This window comes from Globicephala melas, chromosome 14, assembly GCF_963455315.2.
Source record: "Globicephala melas chromosome 14, mGloMel1.2, whole genome shotgun sequence".
NCBI lineage: Eukaryota > Metazoa > Chordata > Mammalia > Artiodactyla > Delphinidae > Globicephala > Globicephala melas.
Window position 1 is genome coordinate 12,705,502 of NC_083327.1, and position 22,881 is coordinate 12,728,382.

Here is a 22,881-nt window from a genome sequence, read left to right on the forward strand (position 1 = left end):
TAATGAGGTGGATAGACCTAGAGTCTGTCATACAGAGTGAAGTAAGTCAGAAAGAGAAAACCAAATACCGTATGCTAACACATATATATGGAATTTAAGAAAAAAAATGTTATGAAGAACCTAGGGGTAAGACAGGGTAAAGACCTACCAGAGAACGGACTTGAGGATATGGGGAGGGGGAAGGGTGAGCTGTGACAAAGCAAGAGAGAGGCATGGACATATATACACTACCAAATGTAAGGTAGATAGCTAGTGGGAAGCAGCTGCATAGCACAGGGAGATCAGCTCCGTGCTTTGTGACCACCTGGAGGGGTGGGATAGGGAGGGTGGGAGGGAGGGAGACGCAAGAGGGAAGAGATATGGGAACATATGTATATGTATAACTGATTCACTTTGTTATAAAGCAGAAATTAACACACCATTGTAAAGCAATTATACTCCAATAAAGATATTAAAAAAAAAAAGGTACACAGTGATTCAATGGAGGAAAGATAGTATTTTCAACTAATGGTGTTTGAACAATTAGGCACCCATAGACAAAAAAAATAATAATAATCTCAACCTAAAACTCACACTTTAAGCAAAAATTAACTCAGTTTGGGACGTGGGATTAAATATGAAACAATATAAAACTTTTAGAAAAAAAATGATCAGAAGAAAATATTTAAGATCTAGCAATAAAAGAGATTTTAGCCTTGACACAAAAACCCAATCCATGAAAGAAAAAATTGATAAATTAGATCTAATCAGAATTTAAAACTTTTTGAAAGCCTATGTGAAGAGGGTCAAAAGACCCACCGCAGATTGGGAGAAAATATTTGCAAGCTGTATATATCAGACAGATGTTTTATATCTAGAACATGTAAAAAATTCTTAATATTCGATAGTAAACTCCCCAAGTCCAAATATTAAATGGGCAAAGACATGAACAGACATGTCTTTGGAAATAACATACACATGGCAAATAATTACATGCTAACATCACTAGCCATAAAGAAAATTCAAATTAAAACCACAATGAGATATTACTACACATCTATCAGAGTAGCTAAAAGACACAGTGGTAACACCAAATGCTCGCACTCGTATGCTGTGGTGGGGATGTGAAATGGTACATCCACTCTGGAAAACAGTTTGGCAGTTCCTCATAAACCTAAACATGCCTATGTCACTTCACCTAGCACTTTTACTCTTGGGTATTATCCCAGAGAAATGAAAACTTACGTTCACATAAATGTTCATAATGTTCATAAATGTTCATAGCAGCTTTACATTTGTAATAGCCAAAAGTTAGAAACAACCCAATGTCCTTCAATAGAAGAATGGTTAAACAAACCAAGGGACATCTTTATGGTGAAAACTAGAGCAGTCAGAAGGAACTAACTGTTGATACATGCAGCCACTTGGATGAATCTGAAGGTGATAATGCTGAGTGGAAAAGCCTGTCTCAAAAGGTATATATGTAAGTTTCTACGTATATAACATTTTCAAAATGAAATTTTAAAGATGGAGAACAGATTAATGATTGCCAGATTTCACTAATTTTACACAAATACATGTAAAACTGGTGAAATCTAAATATGCCCTGGAGATTGTACCAATGTCAATTTCCTGGCTTCAATATTGTGTTAAAGCTGTGCAACATGTTACCACTGGGTAAACTGGATGAATGGTACAAGGGACCATCCTATACATTTTTTGCTACTTTCAGTGCATCGGTAATCATTTATATATTTTTATATGAATACAAATACATTTCATATATTATTTTATATATATTTATCAAAATTGTTTCAAAATGGCAATGTGAAGAATTATGTGTATAATATGCTATTGTTTTGTGGAAAAGGGGAGAGGGGAAATAACATATATTTGTTTTTGCTTACGTATCCATAAAGGAACTCCAGAAGTATACTAATGACAGTGATTACCTGAATGTTTGTAGGTTGGGGGAACTGTATCAAATAGGAGACAGATGTAGAAAGACATATATATATATATATATTTTTTTACATTTTGAACCATGTTAATCTCTTTTTTTTTTTTTTTTTTTTTGTGGTACGCGGGCCTCTCACTGTTGTGGCCTCTGCCGTTGCGGAGCACAGGCTCCAGATGCACAGGCTCAGCGGCCATGGCTCACGGGGCCAGCCGCTCCGCGTCATGTGGGATCTTCCCGGACCGGGGCACGAACCCGTGTCCCCTGCATCGGTAGGCGGACTCTCAACGACTGTGCCACCAGGGAAGCCATATTTCTTATTTTAAAAAGTAAATAATTATTATTCTAGGCATAAAAATAATTATAATGACCATCATTCATAAAAGAACACAACACCAAAATATTTGAATGACATAACCTTGGATTTAGGTCAGGTATTCAAATTTAATTACTATTACTTTATTAAAATTTTACTTCATTATTATTACTCTTATTTCTGTGGATTTAAGGAAACTTGACCACTGGTCAGGGCTGGTCTTGAAAATAACACTCAGAAAACACTGCATTCATTCACACCAATGTCACCCAGGTGCCAAAATGAATCTCTTTTTGATTTGCAGTACTGTGCTTTCAGCATATGCAAAGCATTGTTCTTTTGGACTTTAGAAACAGGAAAAACAAAGAGATCCTTTAAATAACCTCCACAAATTGAAATAGAATATGCCTCTCTGTGCTTTAGTGTTCCTTGGGAAATAGACTTAAGTGGTACTAGTTGTACATTTCCCAACAAAGAAAACAAAGAACAAGAGAAAAGCAAATTTCAAAACTCAAAAGAATTTTTGGAAACAGTCAAGAGCAAATGAGGGGCCTCAATAAAAAACGCACAGGCAGCCTCTAAGCACAATTTATTAATGCAGCATATAAAAGTAAAATGCCAGCCACCTCAGATACTAATGGAAATCAATAAATGTCAATGTGCATAGTGCTGCTATGATGGAAATCTCTGCTTTTTTATTTATCTGCTACAACAGAGAAAAGTGAAAGTTGGTAACTTAGGCCAATAAAATATTAAAGATACTCTGAGGTTATTCACATTCAAAACTGCAATTACCTGCTAAGTTAAAGGGCCATTTTTCTAGGTATCTAAGCTTTATGTATCAAAGCTAATTTTATTTATTTAGCCACACCACAGGGCTTGTGGGGTCTTAGCTCCCTGACGAGGGATTGAACCCACGCCCTCCGCAGTGAAAGCGCAGCGTCTTAACCACTGGACCGCCAGGGAGTTCCCAAAGCTAATTTTAATATTAGCTGTCTATGCATTTACTTTTCTCATTGCTTCTTTCAATATACGTACAAAGCAGTGATCAGTTTAGCCAATATTTACAGGAGAAAGGAACAGACTTTAAGAAACTATGAAAGCAAATTTAAGAGCTCTAAATTCATGTTGTTGTTTTTTTTAAGTACACATGGGAACACACAAATGTGTTAGCAATTGGACGATCTATCATTATTGGGGAAAGGCAAATGTCTTGAATTTCAATGGCAGCAACCCAGTGAGGCCAGAGGGTCTACAGGAAGGGTGCTCTGAAGAGGGAACATGTCTGGGAACAGAGTCTCCCTCTGTACACACTTTCTTCCATTGAGACCACTGTCATCACTAGCATGTCTTCCAAGTTTGGGGACATTCAAAGCAAGTATTCAAAGAATGATAATAGCTGACCCCTCTGGCCTGGTCAATTTTCACCCATACCAGTTTGGCCCACGCTCTCACTCCTCTACCCTTTCTGCTCAAATGTCCCCTTATTAAAGAGGCCTCCCTTGGTACTTCTCACTAACAGAGCACACCACTGTGTATCACTCACAGTTTTCTTCCCAGCACTATCACCACTGCCTATTTTATATTTACTTGGTTATTGTCTCAGTCCCCCTCAGGAATGTCAGCTCCATAAGGACAGGGATTGGACAGTTTGATTCAATTCTATGTACCCAGTATCTGGAAAAGCAATAACTCAGTAAGTCCTTCTACTTAAACCTCACAATGATTCTGTAAGTAAACGGATGCTAAAAATAACTGGGTTCCCCAAAGTTACCCATTTGATCAGGGGGAAATTTTATGACTCAAAGTCATATCTCTGAGTTCTAAATTCTATGTTTTTTCCAGCATATCACGCAGCTTCTCATTTTGATACTATGAATTACTTTAAATCTGGAAATTCTCATCAAGTCTTTGTGGAAATGGAGCATTGTGAAGAGTAAGTGTCCACCTAAAAAGAGCACGTACTTTTTAAACTAGTTTGTTATATAATTCCTCCTTCATGTGCACAAGCAAAAACCTTTTTCCAGAAACACAGAAAAATATTCAAGTATACTTATAATTAAGAATAACATGGAAACAAAAAAAAGTGTCACTTTTCAGGATAAATTCAGATGCTAATGCAAGGACATTAATAAATCAATGAAACTAACTGCAACTATTTAACAATTTACTAAACATTTATAGAGTATCCTTTATAGGTCAGAACCTCTGCTAAGGCCATGGAGTTATAAAGATAAATAAATAATAATCCACGTCCTTAAAAGTGTTAAATCCACTTCAAGATATAGACACATAAGTAAAAATACAATATAATGGAATCAGAGGCTTTTGTAAGTTGGTAGGAGAGCAAAGGGAATCAGTAACCAGTTCTGCCTAGGAGCATCAAACAGAAGAACTGCAGTTTGAGCTGCATCTTGGAAGATAAGTAGACATTCCCAGGTCCAATAGCAAGAGGGAGTAGCAAATGGGAAATGATATGTGTATTTCAAGGACTAGGACATTTAATATGTCTGGGCGTCAGGTACATTGAGAAGGTACAGCTGGAGATGGGACTGTCAAAGAGCACAGCAATACCACCTAAATATCCTTAAGAAGATTCAGTGAGATGATGCATGTAAAACCATCAGCATAGTGCCTCACTGTGTACTGAATAATTGCTGGCACTTGGAATGGAATGGAGGAATCGAGATTTTTATATATCCACAATTCCAAAAGAAAAAATGTCTCTTGGTATAAAAATAAATCCACTGTTTATCAAATAAAATTCTTCATTGGGGTCCCCATGTGTTTAGAAATGGCAAGCATATTATTTACACAGAGCAGTATTCAAAACCAGGGAATCCAGATAGCCATCTTATCTGATGTTTTCAGCAAGAACCGATATACGTGACAGGGAGTTTAAGAAGTAATGAAGCAATCCTGTATTTAGAACCAGCCGTGATATGGACTTCACTTGCTTGAATAACAGGCTGATTTTACAGAGAAGAGGGTGTGAGTTTGATTTCTTTTTTCATTACTCATGACTTCAATCCTTAGGGAAATGACGAGATAATTTAACTCCCAAACACTCATTTGGGAGTGTCAATGATAAATGACTGGAAATACTGCTGCTCCCATCACACGGCTTTGCTTATTGGTTCTCGCCTCCGTACTTCTTTCTTCTCTTCACTCAGCCCCAAGGAGCGAACTTGATATTGGAGCGATAAAGCTTGTCACAATAAACGTAATCTTCTGTCACAATCTTTCTCTTTTTCCCCTTTTCTATTGTTTCCCCCTAAAAAAATCTTCAGTTTGATCCTTGCATGGCAACTTCATACTTCTGTATGACTGAGGGACGACAGGAATTAATTTCACTGTGCCAGTCAGCACAAGAAAGTTGTAATTTTCCTTGTCACTGCATCTTACAACCTCCTAATGAGCAGCTCTAATGCTGGGCTATTGAATTACACAATAAACAAAAGTTTTCCATCATTTAACATTTGTTCAAAGACTCTGCTGCGGGTCCACGAGAGGAGAAAGAAGAGAAATGTGCACTTATCCAGTGAATTCAATCAATGCAAACTGCAAATTTAGTTATTCAGGCTATCAAAATCTGTTGTTGTTATTGTTATTGTATTAATGCCTAAATTATTTGAAAAAAATTATCCTAACCTTACATGAAAGCTTGGCCTTTGTGGACATAAATGTGCCTAACAAAAAAAAAAATGATTTTGTATTCTAATTGAAGAATTGTTTATTTTGCAAATGAGTAAAGGGAGATACTTGGGCTAGTTATGTTTGTCTGAAAGGATGTAAGGGCTTTATTACATAGAACAGGGATCAGAAACCTTTATCTTTTGGGCCAGACTGAGGTCTTATGCCCATAAAAGTCTACTGTCTCTACCTCTGGACCTATGAACTGCCAACCCACATGGCTGCAGCCAGGACTCCCACCAGGCTCTTCCTCACCACAATTCCCACTGAATAGCAGGGACTCAGTGGGAAGGACACAAGAGCCAGAACAATGCCTTCCTTCTGGGGGGCATGGCCTTCCCACCCTAGCTCCTGCCAAGCTTCCCTCCTGCTTTAGGCTTCCCTCCATACGACTCATTTAGTTCATCATAACCTCATCCCTTCAGAAAAATCTTCCTTCACCAGCCTGTGCAAAAGTACAGTAGGCATTTCTAGAAGGAAAATGTGATCCCATGAAGGACCAGTGTATGGAAATTTGTATTTAAAACATTAATGACAATGGAAGTACAATTGTGCAGAAAGCATAGAAAATGAGGTTGCCCATTTAACTTTGCTTTCTGGTGCTGAGAGGTATTTGGCTCTTAAAGTACCATGACCTTAAATTGTGAACTTTCCTGTTGAAAATCTTCTTAGAATGTATTAGTGCACTTTTCATCCTGAGTAAGTAATATCACTTAGCCTTTTTTGATGATTCAGCATCTTGCAGTAGTTTGTTAAGAACAGATAGGCAGTTTCTCTTTTAAGGTAACACATTTTTCTGTCACTTGTACGCTTTTAACTAAAAGACTTTTACAAAACTATGTGGTTGAAAAATATTTTACTAAGCATTATCCTGCAAGGTGAAACATTCATTCATTCATTCTTCATGCATTCATTTACTGAGCACTTAAGTAGTTCCTACAAAGTGCAAAGCACTGTGCCAGGCTCTGGAATGCAATGGTGAAGAACACTAAAACCTTTAAGAAAGGAAGAATGTGCGGGCCAAGTTCACCTTATATTCTCTTAAGATACTGTTGAACACTCCCGAAAACCCATCTGTACACCTGCAGCATTACCATCCACACAGCATGTGGTAGAAAGACTGCAAACACAGCATAAATGCAAGACAAATACCTCCATCTGGAAGAATCCAAAAAGATTCTCAAAGGTGACCGGGACTTAAAGAATGAGGAAGAGGAGGGGTTTAGCATTTCAACCACGTTTTTCAATAACCCTACATTTTCTTGCTCTCTGTTAACAATTATTCTTAACTTTCTGGGGATCCCCGTAAAGAATCTAATAAAAAATGTTAATATATTTGTATATCCATATACCTGTACACGCACACACACACGCACACACACAACCTCTTCTTTATCAATGGACACAGGTTGCTTCCATATCTTGACTGTTGTAAATAAGGCTGCAATGAACATAATGGTGAATATATCTTCTCAAATTAGTGTTTTTGTTTTCTTCAGAAAGATACCCAAAAGTGGAATTGCTGGATTGTATGGTAGTTTTACTTTTACTTTTTTCAGTAACCTCCATACTGTTTTCCATTGTGTCTGTACCAATTTACATTTCGATTAACGGTGCACAAGGGTACTCTTTTCTCCACACCTTTACCAATACTTGTTATTTCTTATCTTTTTGTTGTTAATCATCTGATGTCTTTTTGTGAGGTTGTAGTTCATTGTGACTTTGATTTGCATTTCCCTGATGATAAGTAATGTTGAGCATCTTTTCATGTGCCTGTTGGCCATCTGTATGTCTTCTTAGTAAGAATGTCTCTTCGGGTCCTCAGCCTTTTTTTTTTTTTTTTTCATCTTTATTGGAGTACAATTGCTTTACAGTGGTGTGTTAGTTTCTGCTTTATAACAAAGTGAATCAGTTATACATATGTTCCCCTATCTCTTCCCTCTTGCATCTCAGCCTGTTTTTTAACGGGGTTGTTTGATTTTTTTTTTTTTTCCGGTACGCGGGCCTCACTGTTGTGGCCTCTCCCGTTTGTGGAGCACAGGCTCCGGACGCGCAGGCTCAGAGGCCATGGCTCACGGGCCCAGCCACTCCGCGGCATGTGCGATCTTCCCGTACTGGGGCACAAACCTGTGTCCCCTGCATCGGCAGGTGGACTCTCAACCACTGTGCCACCAGGGAAGCCCCTGATTTTTTGATATTGAGTTGTAAGTGTTCTTTGTATATTTTGGATGTTAATCCCTTATCAGATATATCACTTGTTAATATCTTCTTCCATTCAGTCAGTGGCCTTGTTGTTTTGTTGATAATTTCCTTTGCTGTGCAAATGTTTTTTAGTTAGGTGAAAACTATTTATGTATTTTTGTTTTTGTTTCCCTTACCAGAAGAGACATATCCAAAAAACTATTGCTAAGATAAATATCAAAGAGCATACTGCCAATGTTTTCTTCTAGGAGTTTTATGGATTTAGGTCTTACATTTTAGTTGTTAGTCCATTTATAGTTTATTTTTGCGTATAGTGTGAGAAAGTAGTCCAGTTTGATTCATTTGCATGTAGCTGCCTAGTTTTCCCAACATCATTTGTATAAGAGCCTGTCTTTTCCCCATTGTGTATTCTTGCATTCTTTGCCATAGATTAATTGCCCATATATGTGTGGGTTTATTTCTGGTCTCTTTAATATGTTCCATTAATTTATGTGTTTGTTTTGTGCCAGCACCATACTGTTTTAATTACTGTAGCTTTGGAGTATAGTTTGAAATCAGGGAGCAGGGTACCTCTAGTTTTGTTCTTCTTTCGCAAGATTGTTTGGCCATTCAGGATCTTTTGTGTTCCCATACAAATTTTAGAATTATTTGTTCTAGTTCTTTGAAAAAAGTCATTGGTATTATGATAGGGATTGTATTGAATCTGTAGATTGCCAATGCCCCTTTTTAATAATATTAATTCTTCTAATTCATGAGCATGGTATATGTTTCCATATGTTTGTGTCAATTTCAACTTGTTTTGACATCTTATGGTTTTCAAAGCACAGGTCTCTCACCTCCTTGGTTAAATTTACTCTTAGGTATTTTATTCTTTTGATGCAATTATAAGTGGGATTGTTTTCTTAATTTCTCTTTCTGCTAATTCATTGTTACTGTAAAGAAATATAACCAAAAATATATATATATAAAATCAATTTCTGTATATTAATTTTGTATCCTGAAACTTTACTGAAATATTGATTGTTTCTAATAGTTTTTTGTTGGTGCCTTTAAGATTTCTATATATAGTATCACGTCATCTGCAAACAGTGACATTTTATGTATTCCTTTCCAATTTGGATTTCTTACATTTTTTTTTCTTGTTTGATTACTGTGGCTAGAATATCCAGTACTATGTTGAAAACAAGTGGTGAGAATGGGCAGCCTTTTCTTATTCCTGATCTTAGAGAAAATGCTTTCAGCTTTTCACCATTGAGCATGATGTTGGCTGTGGGTTAGTCATATGTGGCCTTTACTATATTGAGGTATGTTCCCTTACTACCCACTTTTTTGAGATTTTTATTATAAATGGATGTTGAATTCTGCCAAAAGCTTTTTCTGCATCTATTGAGATGATCATGAAATTTTTATCCTTCCTTTTGTTAATGTGGTGTACTGAATTGATTGATTTGTGGATATTGAATTATCCTTGGATCTCTGAGATAAATCCCACTTGATCATGGTGTATGAGCTTTTTCATGTGTTGTTAAATTTGGTTTGCTAATATTTTGTTGAGGATTTTTGCATTTATATTCATCAGTGATATTGGCCTGTATTTTTGTGTGTGTGTGTGGTGTCTTTATCTGGTTTCATTATCAGGGTGATGCTGGCCTTATAGAATGAGTTTGGAGGTGATTCTTCCTCTTCAATTTTCTGGAAAAGTTTGATAAGGATAAGTGTTAACTCTTCTTTAAATGTTTGACAGAATTTACCTGTGAAGCCCTCTGTTCCTGGACTTTTGTTTGTTAGGAGTTTTTTGATTACTGATTCAATGTCACTACTGGTAATCATTCTATTCATATTCTTTATTTCTTCTTAATTCAGTCTTGGGAGATTGTATGTTTCCAGGAATTCATCCATTTTTCTAGTTGCTCCAATTTGTAGGCATAGAATTGTTCGTAGTAGTATCTTTGATCCTTTGCATTTCTGTGGTGTCAGTTGTAACTTCTCTCTCATTTCTGACTTTATTTATTTGGGTCCTCTTTTTTTAATTAGTTGGTCTAAAGCTTTATTAACTTTGTTCATCTTTTCAAAGAACCACCTCTTAGTTTCATTGATCCTTTCTCCTGTTTATTTAGTCTCTTTATTTCTACTCTGATCAATATAATTTTCTTCCTTCTACTAACTTTGGGGATATTTTGTTCTTTCTTTTCTTGTTTTTTTAGGTGTAAGGTTAAGTCACTTATTTAAGATTTTTCTTATTTCCTGAGGTAGGCTTGTTTCACTCTAATTTTCCTCTTTGAACTGCTTTTGCTAAATCCCATACATTTTGGAATGTTGTGTTTCCATTTTTATTTAACTCAAGGTATTTCTTTATTTTCTCTTTGACTTTTCAATGACCCCACTGGTTGCTTAGTAGCAGATTGTTTTGATTCCACATGTTTGTTTTTTCCACTTTTTTTTGTAGTTGATATCTGGTCTTATGCACTTGCAGTCAGAAAGGATGCTTGCTATGATTTCAGTCTTCTTAAATTTACTGAGATATGTTTTGTGGCCTATCATGTGATCTATCCCAGAGAATGCCCTATGTGCATTTGAAAAGAATGTGTATTCTGCTGCTTTGGAATGGAATGTTTCATATATATATATATATATATATATATAATATATATATATATATACTCTGCTGCTTTGGAATGGAATGTTTTATATATATATATATATATATGCTCTATATATATTCCATCTGATCTAATGTGTCATTTAAGGCCAATATATCCTTATTGCATTTTTATCTGGATGGTCTGTCCATTGATGTATGTGAGAGTTAAAGTCTCTTACAATTATTCTGTTACTTTCAATTTCTCCCTTTATGTTTGTTAATATTTGCTTTATGTATTTATGTGCTTCTATGTTGGGTACATATATATTTACAATTGTTATATTTTCTTGTTGGATTGATCCCTTTATCATTATGTGATGTCCTTCTTTGTCTCTTGTTACAGACTTTGTTTTAAAGTCTATTCTGGCATTTTTGTTGTGCTGCCCACACTCATGGGCCACTCTCCAGTGGTGTCTGATCCCCATGTACTCCTTTCCTTCACACTGGCACTGACATGATGCTGTCCTGCAGCCTAGCCAGCACCTGCTTCTGCTAAGCACCATCGCCTTTGACATCATCGTGATGGCCAGCCACAGCTGGCTTAAGTCGAGTGACAATATCCACACGTTCTCACTGTGATGGTGATATTTTCACAAGGGTGGCTACAGCAGGACTTACAAGGATGGCTGCCAGATCGTCATGATGTACGTGTGGGGAAGGGGAGCTGCCACCAACCCCTTCTGCAGCTTTATCATCCTGGTGATCTGTTTCATCCTCTCCTTTGCCCTCTGTGGATCCCAAATGCTTGTCCTTCTGAGACTGAATGGTGGCTTCCTGGCCCTGGCTGCTGTGTTCCAGATCATCTCCCTTGTAATTTACCATGTGAAGTACACCTAGACTTTCAACCTCATACCAACCCTCCTGTCACTACATCTATAACTGGGCCTAAGTCTTCAGATGGGCAGCCACAATCATCCTGATGGCTGTGCTTTCTTCTGTTTCCTTCCCAACTATGAAGATGGCCTTCAGGGAAATGCCAAGCCCAGGTACTTGTACACATCCACCTAAGTTGGGAAATGAGCAGAAGAAAATCACTGCTACTGAGATGGACTACAAAGAAACTGTTTTCCTCAGAATAATTTGAACTTATTTTTATGGCAATGTTCATAGAGTTAAACTAGGCAAAGTGCTAAAATAATTTGGGAGAAAATGTTTCTTAAATGGTGTTATAGTTTTATATTCATATTTTACATGTGTCTTGTAGAGTTAAACAAGACTTACTCTTTCAACTAATTATCTATAAGATGCCAATATTTTCTTATAACTATCTATACCATTTATACTGCATTTGTAAAAGAATGTGAATATTAAACATACCACTTTATAAGGTAAAAATAAGAAGGCTTCAGCAATTTGAGTAACCTAATCAAGTTTTTGTTTTTCCCGGATGGAATGGACTAGGTCTATTAAGCACTAAGGAAAAGAGGGAGATATTAGTAAAAATTGTTACTGACCCAATATTCTAAAAGAAGTACAATAAATAAATATTTTTCAAGCCTCCAGCTATTTAAAGAAGCAAAAATATTTCTTAAATATATATTATTTGTGAGAATTTCTAATTAATAACCTTAACAAGTGACTTCTTTCTAAGCTTCATGTTAACTTGATATGCATTGAGGAAAGTATTTTTTCATGGCCATAGCCTGTTGCAGTAGCAAGGCCTCCTTAAGTAGTAAAATTTTAAGATAAAATTTTCTCATTTAAAGTGGTTTATAGGGTTGGAGTGTGGGAAAATGCTATACTAATAAATCTGTACTGTTTTGTGTGTGTGTGTGTGTGTGTGTGTGTGTGTGTATGTGTGTATTTAGTACCAGAATAGATGAGACTGAAAGATGGACTGGTCATGACTGATGGATAGGATTAGGCTGTTCAGTAAAGCATCAGCAGTTGGTTCCTATAACAAAAGTAACATTAAAAAAGGCTAAAGAGAAGAAATGGCTTGAGTTTTTTATCTTAGTTTTGACTGGGCTCTAATCATATAGACACAGCTTCTAATAGATTGCAACTATAAGCAAAAACTTAATCTAGTTAAAAACCTGGTTTTCCTTGACAAAGAGATTTTTAAAATCTGATGCAAAACATACAACAGGAGAATTCAGGGATGTGAGATTTATCTGAATGGCAAATATATGATACACCATATGGATTTTTTTACCCTTTGTACTTACATAGTGAAAACAATTCATTTTATATATCAAATTATTATTTTATAAGTTGTAAGAGTGAGCAATTGTAGTTTTCAATATGAACTTTTCCCAATAAAACAAGTGTTCTAATCTTGAAAATAAATAAATAAAGTCTATTTTATCTGATATAAGTATCACTACCCCAGATTTCTTTTCATTTCTATTTGCATGGAATACCTTTTCCATATTCTCACTTTCAGTCTGTGTGTGTCTTTAGATCTGCAGTGAGCCTCTTGTAGGCAGCATATATATGTCTTGATTTTTTATCCACTCAGCCACTCCATGTCTTTTGCTTGGAGCATTAGTTCATTTACATTTAAGGTAATTATTGATAGGTATGTACTTATTGCCATTTTGTTCATTGTTTTCTGCTTGATTTTGGAGTTATTCTTTGTTCTTTTCTTCTTCTGCTGCTCTCTCCCCTGCTCACTCCCCTTGTGATTTGATGACTATAGTTAGTCTTACGTTTGGATTCCTTTCTTTTTGTTGTGTTGTTGTTACACAGTTTTGTTATATAGCTTTGGTTGGTGGTTACCATGAGGTTCCTATATAATAACCTGTGTATATATATAATTATTTTAAGTTAATGGTCCCTTAAGTTCAAAAACATTCTAACTACCCTTCATACTTACTCTCCCCATGTTCAATGTTTTCAACATCATATTTTACATTTTTTGTTTGGTGTATCCCTTTACTTATTGTGGATATATAGATGATTTTACTATTTTTGTCTTATAACCTCCGTATTAGTTTTATGAGTTGTTGATCTACTACATTTACTGTATCTTTGCCTTTACCTATGAGATCTTTTTTTTGTAATTTTTGTATTTCTAGTTATGGTCTTTTCTTTTCAGCTTAGAGAAATTCTTTGAACATTTCTTATAATGCCAGCTTAGTGGTGCTGAACTCTTGTATATTTTGCTTGTGTGTAAAATTATTTATCTGTATTTCCAATCTGAATGACAGCCTTGCTGGATAGAATATTCTTGTTTGTAGGGGTTTCTGTCTTTTACCACTTTCAATATTTTGTGCCACACCATTCTGGCATGCAGAATTTCTCCTTAAGAGTTTGCTGACTGTCTTATGGGAATTCCCTTGTACTTAATTAGCTGCTTTTCTCTCAATCCTTTGAGAATTCTCCCTTTATCTTTAATTTTTGCCATTTTATTTATAATGTATCTTGGTGTGGACTCTTTGGGTTCATCTTGCTTGGGACTCTCTGTTCTTCTCAGGCCTGGATGTCTGTTTCTTTTCTCAGATTATGGATGTTTTCAACTATTATTTCTTCCAATAAGTTCTCCACCTCTTTCTCTCTCTCTTCTACTGGGACATCTAGAATGTGAATGTTAGTACACTTGATATTGTCCCCAAAGTCTCTAAAATTATCTTCATTTTTTTTTTTTTTTTTTTTTTTTTTTGCGGTACGCGGGCCTCTCACTGTTGTGGCCTCTCCCATTGCGGAGCACAGGCTCCGGATGCACAGGCTCAGCAGCCATGGCTCACGGGCCCAGCCGCTCCGCAGCATGTGGGATCTTCCCGGACTGGGGCACGAACCCGTATCCCCTGCATCGGCAGGCGGACTCTCAACCACTGCGCCACCAGGGAAGCCCTAAAATTATCTTCATTTTTTAAAAAGTCTTTTTTCTTTTCTGCTTGGGTGGTTTCCACTACTCTGTCTTCTAGCTTACTGACCCATTCCTCTGCATCATCTAATTTCCTGTTGATGCCTTCTAGTGTATTTTTTATTTCAGTTAAGGTATTCCTCAGCTCTGTATGGTTCTTCTCCATAGTTTCTAAATCTCTGTTAAACTTTTCACTGTGTTCATCGATTCTCCCCTGAGTTCACTGTGCATCTTTATGATCACTACCTTGAACTCTTTATTGGATGGATTGCTTATCTCCACTTTGCTTAGTTCTTCTGAAGTTCTGTCTTGTTCTTTTGCTTGGAACATATTCTTCTCCCACCTCATTTTCTGTAATTCTCTGTGTTTATTTCTGTGTATTTGGTAGATAGGTTACATTTCCTAATCTTGGAGAAGTGACCTTATGTAGGAGATGTCCTATGGGCCCAGCAGCTCACTTCCCTCTGGCCACTAGAGTTATATGCTCTAGGGGTTCCCCCTATGTGGACTGTATGCACCTTTCTATAGTGGCAGAGCCAACCACTATGCATGTGCTGGTAGGTGGGGCTGGCCCTTGGCTAGTTGGCTGCCAGGCCCCGCCTCATTCAATGGCTGCTGACCCGCTAGTAGGTGGGCCTGTGTCCTGGCATGGCTGGTAAAGGGCCTGGGGGTGGAGGGCGAGGGCTGGGGCTGCTGTCAGCCCACTGGCAGGCAGGATTGTGTCCTGAGGCAGCTTCCTGGGGGACTGGTGGGTCCTGGAGCTGATGCCAGCCTGCCGGAGGATGGGTCCAGGTTCTGGCATGATTGGCTGCTTGGCCCAGGTTTCCCAGGACTCTTGTTGGCTTGCTGGTAGGAAGGTAACCCCCTGGTGCTAACCAGCTAGAGAAAGGACACTGAAATGGAGTGTCCTTGTGGTAGAATGAGTACCCTAAAAATTGCTGCTGTCGGCATCTATGTCTCCAGGGGGTATCCCAGTGGCTTCCTTCCTGTCCAAGATCAACAGATGTATCTGACCCAGGCTTCTTTCAAATTGCTGCCTCTGCACTGGAACTCAGAACATGTGAGATTTTGTGTTTGGCCTTTAAAGTGGAGTCTCTGTTTCCTACAGACTTCTGGATCTCCCATATGCAAGCCCTGCTGGCTTTCAAAGCCAGACATTCTGGGGTTTTGTCCTCCTGGTACAGGACCCCTGGGCTGGGGACCCTGATGTGGGGCTCATACCCCTCACTCTTTGGGGAGAATTTCTGTAATTGTGATTATCCTCTTGTTTGTGGAAGTGTGAATCTTGGTTATACCTTGTCTTTGCCCCTCCTACCTGTCTTGTTTCGGTTCCTTCTTTTGATCTAAAATAGGTCATAGGTATCATTTCTTAAAGGTAGGGGAGGGAACTCCTTCGTGAATGAAAATAATCTGGCCAGTCCATCCGCCCTGCTGTGTTAGACTGCAGCAGTTGCTATAGCAAATATCTGTGTTTTATGAACATCACCAAGTAACACTAGGAGTCAAAGATGAAAACAGACTTGATTAAATGCAGACTAAGTGACCTTTAAAATTATTTCATTGCTTCTGGACAGTGGTTTGGGTTATTGTGGACAAATAGCTACTCAGTAGATACTTGTGGTACTTGGGGCTGCATCTACAGGAGGCCAGGAAAGCCCCCTCCATGTGTCTGCCAGAGTCTTTCCCCTTAGAAATACACACCAGCCAGCCACCTTTAATATGGAGAAACCCACAGTGAACATTAAGAAGCACAGCAAGACAGCTTATATGTGCTCAGTTCTGTTTTTCTAGCCGAATACAGTGATATATTTACCATCCCAAATTATCTTTTCTTCTGGCAAACTTGAATGCTCATGGTATCTAAAATAATCAAAAATCCTACAGAAATATACAGTACAAAATGCAACCATACTGTTAACTAAAACTATAAAGAAGGTAAGTTTTGTTTTCAATAATCTCTTAAATTTCACTCTTCCCCTGGGGCCCTCACATGACTGCTTGTGACATGCTGCTACTCTTTCTCGTCTATCTAGAAGTATTTGAGTTATAGCTCAAAACCAGTCCTTTCTTATCCCCTAATATTCAAAAATCAGATTATAGTAGGGCTTCCCTGGTGGCGCAGTGGTTGAGAGTCCACCTGCCGATGCAGGGGACACGGGTTCGTGCCCCGGTCTGGGAAGATCCCACATGCCACGGAGCGGCTGGGCCCGTGAGCCATGGCCGCTGAGCCTGTGCGTCCAGAGCCTGTGCTCTGCAGCGGGAGAGGCCACAACAGTGAGAGACACGCGTACCAAAAAAAATATATATATATATATATGGCAAGTGGTTGAACGTTCTCCATGAATGCTCTTGGGATATGATAGCTTTAGGTATGCAATGGTTAAGAGCACAAGAGAATTCTGATTCTAATGTGTATTTGATCTAACTTTGAACAGATTACTCTCTCTCAACCGAATTCCTATTATTTAGATTGAGATTACACCTCCTCCTGGGATTGTTTTGAGGATTAAATGATATAATATATAGACACTAAGCACTGTGCATAATGCAACATAAAAGCTTAATAAGTTGCAGTGTATTTTTACCGATATTATTTTCTGCTACTCTGTTGCCCTGTTATCCTGTCAGTTTTACTTTACTGCAAAAAAAAAAAAAATCAGATTATTTTAATGTTCTGGGCTCCGACAATCTACAGCACTCAGAAACTCATTTACATTAAGGTGTAAAGGACCGATGGCTAATGGGATGTAATAAAACTTCAAGAACTATTTATATTTTAAAACAAAGGAAATGAATCCTTAATTAATAACCATCAGGCAGGAAACAGGGTAAGTTTTCTAGAATCTCTTAAATCCCAGCATATGATTGATTTGCGATAGCATCGATAAAACTGGTTCCAAATCATAAAGTCTGTACAGTTCTCACTTTCAACAATAAAAGGGATCACAATGATGAATGGTCCAAAACATTCACTGTTTCCAGCAGAACTACAGATGTTGGCAACTTCCTGCCTTGGATGTCTGAGTGACCCGAGATCTTACATGTAACTTATACGTGCCGTTGTACGTCTAGTGTCTATTAGATTGATTGCATCAGGCTTAAAGAGTCTTCCATTTGAAGAACTTGTAATAAAATATTTTTTCCTCTTCAGGAAAAAGAAAAACAATAAAAGGGATGTTACTAACACGGAAGCATAGCATATAATATCAGACCCTTGCTCCTAAAGACAGGAAAGGAAGCTGACAGAATAGAATACTAAGTTCTACTGAGCAATCACATTGCTCCAAGAACTGTCTCAGGTGTCTGCACTTATTATATAATGCAATCTTAAAGTCTTTTCAAGAGAGACATAGTAGCCCTATTTTAGGTATAGGAAAACTGACATTTACAGGGATTAAATAGCATGTTCCAAATTGCATACTAATAAGGAGAAAAAACAGAAGTTTAAACAGTTTTTCTGACTCAAAATTCCATGGTCTCTGGATAGACACCTGGCTTATTCTGTCTGAACAGAGGGAATCCAATCAACAGCTACCATGTTTTAAGCACTCTCTGGACTGAGCACTGCCACATGGCAGCTTGCTTAATCCTCATCACAAATCTGTGGATAAGACACTATTTGGTCCACATTAACACCTGAAGAAACGGATGCTCAGTGTGGTAAAGGTCACAGAACTGGCAAGTGGTAAATCTGGAATTGGAGCCAAGGTCGGCCTAGGTGTAGATTCTAATTCCAAATTTACCGAAGTTTCTATGCTGTGTATTTTTTGTTTCAACTAAAAATGGGTGATGATACTCAAAGACACAGGGCAAAAAGTACTGGGGGCAGAATTGTCTCCAATTTATATATCTCTTTTATCCAAAACAGAGGAGATTCCACAGCCCATACTCACTATTGTAATGTTTGCTCCTTGATGGAAGCAAATTTTTTCTTTTATGTCTAGTCTAAGTATTTTGGTTTTATGTCACTTTAGTGAATACTGATAAGTTTTTGTCTCCAAGATTTACTGCTTTTGTTGTTAGTGGTAGTGTTTTAGAATTCTGGGGAAAGATACAGAGGGGAGAGGAAAATAACGAAAGGGAAAGCTCTTGGCAAAGAGGGGCTGTGATAATAATACACACAATTTAAAAACAGAGAAAAAATAGCATTAATTTAAAAGTTTTTATCTATATAATGAGAAAACAACCCTAATACCTGAAAATATCCTGTTACTTGCCTGAATTTACTTTTCACTCAGAAATTTGACTCCATGTAAAAATAGGCATATGTCTCAAGTACCCAAGTTTTTGACATATGTATATCGCTCAGTAACTTTCCATAAAAGGGAAATACCTCCTGCCATGCATTACTCATCACAGCCAAAGCATTTATATTTAATACTGCCAAATCCAGCAGTTTAAATGTACCTTTTTATCCATACCAACTCCCTTGGAAGAGGTCAGGGGCCATGATGTGTTCCCTGGATGGTCAAGGTTGTAGTCAGACACAGAGGGACAAGAGTTTGGGAGGAGACCAAGAAGGAAACCTGTGTTCCCTAGACACAACACTGAACTTATAGATAAACCCTTAAAGTTCTATTCTACTTTACTGTTTCAGATTAGCATTTAGAAAATGCTCTTCTCAAAGACTAACTGAAACAGACCTGATAATACATCTCCTTTCCAAGTATAATGATACAAATTATTCAACTGGGGCTGCTGCCATAATTCTCTAAATCACAGAACTGGATGAAATTGTTGTAATACCTTGTTCATGATAATGACTGTGATGATGACAACATAAAAAAATAATACCCAATTCACGATAGTGTCATAAGGTCTAATGGGGGAGGGCGGTTATTTAAAGTATGTGGCACAGAGTAAGTCCTCAATAATGCTACTTCCTCCCCAATCTCTTTTAAAGTGAAGCAGTTAAATTCCCAGCAACATGTCTGGAATCCAACTCTAAGCATCAGGATTACACATGGAAGAGATGAAAGACTGTGAACTATGTTCTGTAATGTAGAATGAAAACCTAGTTGGATACTGACACTATTCGTTTCATTTTAAACACTCAAGAAATAAATAAATAAATAAATAAATAAACAAAAGACAGGATCCTTTGTGGAGCATCCTTTGATTCTTGTTCCCAACCTAGGCTTAGGAAACTCAACAGTGTCTCCAGCTGAATGGGTGGGTACCAAGAAATTGACAAACATTTCTCACAAATAGTTTAAATTACTGCCACTGATAACAAAAAAAAAATCACAAAGTATTTTGGGAATAAAACATGGGGAAAGGTTTTCTCTGGAATCAAAAGGCTGCTAGATCACTGCTCTAGGATATTAAGTCTCTAAACTGTAATAAGAATAAAATATAATAGATGGAAAGCGCAGAGCTTTCACCTTTGATTATATAGTTACTTGTGTTTACAAAAGATGAACTCTACATAATATGTAAGTGTGTACGTGTCTGTTAACAGACGGAATCCAACCGGGCTTACTAAGTGAAATAGATTACAAGGAAAGCATGCCATTTGCCATATGCTCACAATTGTTATTTCTTTTATTTGTTGTTTTATCATTTGTTTTGTATTTTTAATTAATTCTTTTTTTTTTTTTTTAAACAGAAGACAAAGCCCTTATTTGGAAGTGACGTAAAAACAAAGGACTGAATCTGAGAGTCACGCTTTGCTGACCAAGATCCAGAAGTAAGCTGTTTGTTTTAGGGTAGACAGGATTTGAAGCATCTGGGTAAAAGCATGTAAGGGGAAGCATTCAACATCTTCTGAAGCTGAGCCATGAATACCATGTAAACAAGTCAGGAAAACAATGTATTGTACATAAAAAGCACATTTTCTCATCTGCAAGTTTTATGTTGCTTTTGTTTTGGAGGTATAGATATATACATCTCCTTAGGAAATGACAGATGCTCTATAACTAAGCTGTTATACTCAGAGTGTGGTCCATGGGTGAGCATCATTGGTGTTTCCTGAGAGCCTGTCAGAAATGCATAATCTCAGGCCCCACCCTAGACCTACTGAATCAGAATCTGCATTTTAACCCAGGTGACTCAGGCTTATTAAATTTCAAGAAGCACAACTGTGAAAAAACAATTGCACTTGACTTTCTATAGCATTCAGGGACCCCTTTCACACCCAAGGATCCTGCATGTGCCAAGCATTGTTCTAAGAGTTTCATATAATTATTCTCAGTGTATCTCACCCTGGTCACATATTAGAATTACCCAGAGAGAATTTTTTAAACAAGATTATCAGGCCCTACTCCAGATAACATAATTTAATTAGTCTGAGACAGGGTCTGAGCAAAGGTCTTTTTAAGCTCTCCTGATAGATCAAATATGCAGTCAAGGTTGGAACCAATTGCATTATCCCATTTAATTTTTACCTGCAAACATAAAGGTGCGTATGATTACATTTGCAGAGGAGCTTGCTCATGGTTGCAAAACATGCATTTAAACTCGTCTTTCTGATTTCGAACGCTCACGCTTGCCGTTTAAATCTACCAAAGTGTTGGGGACCTTCATGCCATCCGATTGCAAGCTCCCCATGTGTGATTATCCCAACATGCTATACTCTGTTGGAAAGTCTCTGAGAGAGAGGAGAAAAGAGAGTGGACTCTGGGACCTTAAGGTTGGGCAAGGCTAGGATAGAAAGATGAAGAACCATACAATTGCTTCTCCACAAAAACAGCCCGGCCCAGTGCTGAACCCATTGAGAGTATTCAACAGACCAAGAATGGGCTGGTGAGTCACAGGGGGGAGGTGTGGATCTACACACACTATCCCAAATTCGATTAGCACATGAGTTTACAAGAGACAACCAGGTGTGTTTACAAAAGTACCCTGGCAAACACATGAAAGGATGCTCAACATCACTAATCATTAGAGAAATGCAAATCAAAACTACAATGAGATATCATCTCACACCGGTCAGAATGGCCATCAGCAAAAAATCTACAAACATAAACGCTGGAGAGGGTGTGAGGAAAAGGGAACCCTCTTGCACTGTTGGTGGGAATGTAAATTGATACAGCCACTGTGGAGAGCAGTACGGAGGTTCCTTAAAAAACTAAAAATAGAATTACCATATGACCCAGCAATCCCACTACTGGGTATATACCCTGAGAAAACCATAATTCGAAAAGAGTCACGTACCACAATGTTCATTGCAGCTCTATTTACCATAGCCAGGACATGGAAGCAACCTAAGTGTCCATCAACAGATGAATGGATAAAGAAGATGTGGCACATATATACAATGGAATATTACTCAGCCGTAAAAAGAAACAAAATTGAGTTATTTGTAGTGAGGTGGATGGACCTAGAGTCTGTCATAAAGAGTGAAGTAAGTCAGAAAGAGAAAAACAAATACAGTATACTAACACATATATATGGAATCTAAAAAAAAAAAAAGGTCATGAAGAACCTTATTTTATAAAGGAATAAAGACGCAGACCTACTAGAGAATGGACTTGAGGACACGTGGAGGGGGAAGGATAAGCTGGGACAAAGTGAGAGAGTGGCATGGACATATATACACTATCAAATGTAAAACAGATAGCTAGTAGGAAGAAGCCACATAGCACAGGGAGATCAGCTCGGTGCTTTGTGACCACCTAGAGGGGTGGGATAGGGAGGGTGGGAGGGAGGGAGGCGAAAGAGGGAGGAGATATGGGGATATATGTATAGCTGATTCACTTTGTTATAAAGCAGAAACTAACACACCATTGTAAAGCAATTATACTCCAATAAAGATGTTTAAAAAAAAAAAGTACCCTGGGCACAGCCTCTGGACCAAGTAACCTACCCTTTGTGGGCTGCTCTATCACTGCAGTCCCATCAACACACTTGCGAGCAAAAGATAGCCTGAAATTTCAACTGATTATACCAACATGGGATGACCAGTCAGAGGCTAATGTGTGGAATGTTCCTACGGAGTCAGGGAGGATGTGAGTCATGACTTCACGCATCATTTAAACAAGGCATGTGTAGATTCTTTTAAGCATTTGCCATAAATGGCTCCTTATATCACCATCTGTTCACTTTAGGTACAAGAAATATTATAAGATCATTCTTGTTACATAGATTTCCAGTTTGCAGTTTTGAAAAGCGTTTCTCCTATCTTTTGAAAAATGTGCAAATAAGTAAGAAGAAATGGGCATTTTCTTTTACAAACTATACTTGCAATGGTGTTAAGACAATCTCTCTGTCAGCTGGCCCAACTCCAGGGACTGAGTCTCTCTCAGGGAGCACTGAAAATCCTAGTATAATCCTAAAATGTGGAT

At 37.7% G+C, this 22,881-nt stretch overlaps 1 long non-coding RNA gene and 1 pseudogene across 1 annotated transcript in view; one reads left to right on the forward strand and one right to left on the reverse strand.

Annotated features, from left to right (window-relative positions):
* LOC138842317 (uncharacterized) overlaps positions 1-22,881 on the reverse strand; it is a 162,869-nt gene that overhangs the window by 89,909 nt on the left and 50,079 nt on the right. The window lies entirely within an intron of this gene.
* Positions 1,644-11,796, forward strand: LOC115854724 (p53 apoptosis effector related to PMP-22 pseudogene; annotated as a pseudogene).